The sequence below is a fragment of the Canis lupus genome, chromosome 28 (assembly GCF_003254725.2).
Source record: "Canis lupus dingo isolate Sandy chromosome 28, ASM325472v2, whole genome shotgun sequence".
Classification (NCBI taxonomy): Eukaryota; Metazoa; Chordata; class Mammalia; order Carnivora; family Canidae; genus Canis; species Canis lupus.
Window position 1 is genome coordinate 3,024,085 of NC_064270.1, and position 3,101 is coordinate 3,027,185.

Consider the following 3,101-nt stretch of genomic DNA (forward strand, 5'->3'; position numbering starts at 1 on the left):
TTACACAACCTCTTCCAGAAAACAGGGAGGAGAGAACTCATCCCAACTGATTTTACCAGGCTAGTATTACACTGATACAAAACCAAAACAGTACCAGAAAAGGAAAGAAAGAGAGGAAACTACAGATGAATACCTCTCATGAATTCTGATGCAAAAAAAAATCCTCAACAAAATATTAGCGAAGCAAATCCAGTAATGTATAAAATGAATTACAAACCGTGACTAAGTGGGATTTATTCCAGGTATGCAAAGCTGGTTTAACATTTGAAAATCATCAGTGTAATCCACCATATCAGCGGGCTGAGGAATGAAAGTCATATAAGTATATAAATTGATACCAAAAAAAAAAAAAAGCCAGAAAACAAAAAGCGAAATTCCATTTCACCAGAAAACAAGTGTGTGTTGTATTCGTCTTGTCCAGCTGTGGCAAAGATGGAGACGAACAAGCTTTGGCCCCTTGGCCTTGGAGAAACAGGAAATCCTGGGATATAACAGAGAAACAGAGATGGGTGGAGATGGAGCCCTTGTACTACGGTTCAGAAGGCTAAGTCCTTTGCCTTATGCCACACTGCCAGAAATTAAGAATCAGATTGTTGGACAGCAAATCCAGAGATATGTTCACAAGGATACCATGGAATTATAATCTTGATCAAATTCTTTCATAAAATTACATACACAGACACATATGTGTGCAGACACATTACCATAGAGATGAAAACAACATGTCTCAGGACAAGATTATAAACACGGTAATGTGAAATTCTTGAAGTAATTTCAATTAATCACTTTCATTCTTTTAACATTTTGGAGAGATAATTGGCATCACAGAACTCTTTCAGATGCCCAGGTTTTCAAGGTTGAAATTGAAGTTCAGAACAATAAGGTTTGTTGAAATCAAAAAGCTGTTTAAATGCACAGAGCAAACTAAACCTAGTTTACTGTCTGGCAGAAAATGCCTTTTACCTTGTTTTTATGCAGTTCACTAAAATGTTACTTATGAATGTACTATGTGTATTAATTATATAAAGAGAACCTCATATCCCTCAAAAAATGTTAATGCCATGTAAAAATCCAGCCTCACTGTATCATTAATTGAAATTATAAATCTGACTTTTACTATAAACTGTCTCAAATTCTTCTAAAATTATGTGGGAAATACTTCATAAACACACAGAATTAGATCTCATAGATTTGGTCTCTAAAATGAATATTTCAGCAAATATGGTCCATAAATATTTGAATAACAAAATCTGGTTAGAGGATGTGGAAAGGATTGGTTTGGAGGGACTGTCTATGTTATTTACAAAAGCTGTTCATAAAAATGGGAACAATGTCTTATTTTTTCCCTCAGTACTTCTCCTCAAAGCAAACAGCTGTTCAAAATCCTTCCATGAACTGTTCTTTTCACAGGGATTTTGAGCATTTGGAGGAAAAAGCATTTTTTAAATCTTATCTCATTAACATTAATGATGGTTGGTTTTGCACCAGGCACAATTCTAGGCCCTTTCTACATATTTTTTTAAATCCTCATAACACTTTTTCCAAGGTAAGTATTACTCATGGCAATATCATTCTAATTTTATAGGCGAATAAACTCACTGGCTTACTCAGCATCACAGCGAGCAGCTGGGGAAGCTGGGGGAGCTGGGGCTGGACCCCAACCAATTCTGATACAGAATCCTGGGGTGCTCCTCACTCTCATCCCCCCCCCCAGATGCTCCCCAATCACCTCCAGGGATGGAAATCAGTGTGAAGTTACCTTCAGGCTCCTATAGACGGAAAGTCTGAAGGGACTGCCCAGAAGGAGAGGAAGGCCAGTGTACTCTGCTGAGGTCACATCCTTGAGCTGATGTGAATGCCTGGAATTTTGTAGAAATCTCAGAAGCAGCTAGAAGCCAAAATGGTAAAGGCTAACTGTTACCCTGGAGTGCAACTGAAATTATGCCCACAACCAAGCAGACCCATCACACAGGGCCAGCCAGGCTCTTCCAAAAGTCCATGCTAAAAGGAATGGCTGTTTTGGCAGGCATGATGGCCTCACCAACCACCCCTCCAGCTGCACCTGGTTTTGGATCAATCCTCAATTGGCATCCATTATTTCGCTTCCATTTTCCAAAAGTTAAGGAGAAATTAGAACTAGACCTAGGAGGAGCAAGTGTGTGATTAAAAGGAAAATAAAATGGCTCATTGAGGGAAAGGTTAAAGGAGGTGAGTAGACTGATGGGAAAATCACACAGCCAAGTGTTAATATCAGTCATGGAGGAAATCTCTGTTGACTTAACTTTGGATCAGAGGTACTCAAGAGGTTATGGTTCTGAACAAAAATGGTAGCACAGATCCTGGATTAATTGCACTTTCCAGGTGACCCTAGGGAAGTCAACTGACATTTGTTATGCTCAATCATTCCTGACCTGGAGTTTTGGAGAATCAAGGGTGACAATGGACTAAAAGTGCCCCATGAATCATAGTAACTTATATCTAGTGAGGATCATCAAAGAATCATGGCTACCTCCTATTTGTTATCACCAGAGGTGACCCCACTCAGAAAAATGAATTTTTGTTCGGAAAACAGGAAACCAGACAGACATTGGCATGTGCTTGTGCCTCTGGAGGGAATGCCATCGGCTTGGCTCTAGGCCACCGGGGAGTCAATGGATACATAGAGTGCCAGGATGCAGAGTAGCCCCAGAATGTGGAACCCAAGGCCAGAATGTGGAACCCTGCAGTAATCATAACCGTTTCCATAGAAAAGCCTCCTAAACTGGATGTGTCACAGCTCTGAGCAGGGACAGTTACAGTGGGGAGGCTGATGTTGGATCCAGACTCAGCTGGAGCAGGACCATCCTGGAGAGCAGGTCTGTTGATGAAAGCAAGATTGAGGAGCAGACAGCATGATTTGTACCAGGACTCCAGGCCTTCTCTGTAACTTTGGGGCTTTGGGGGCTCCTGGTGACTGACCTAGTCTTGCTTTGCTTAAAGGCTTCCAAAGTGCATTTCTCTTCCTATAGTAGGGACAGCATTGGCCATCTTGGCAATGGGAATTCCTAGGGTTAGAAAAAGAGAAAGAAAGCCAGAGGAATTAGTTGTCTATAGCTGATTCT

General features: G+C 40.8%; 1 long non-coding RNA gene across 1 annotated transcript; it reads right to left on the reverse strand.

Moving 5' to 3' along the window:
* Positions 1-220: 220 nt before the first annotated feature.
* On the reverse strand, positions 221-2,692 carry LOC112672006 (uncharacterized). Its single transcript, XR_003143962.3, has 3 exons — positions 2,510-2,692; positions 1,760-1,888; positions 221-481 (listed from the first exon to the last, which is right to left on the reverse strand). It is a non-coding gene; the product is annotated as an uncharacterized LOC112672006 (long non-coding RNA).
* Between the last annotated feature and the right edge of the window lie 409 nt (positions 2,693-3,101).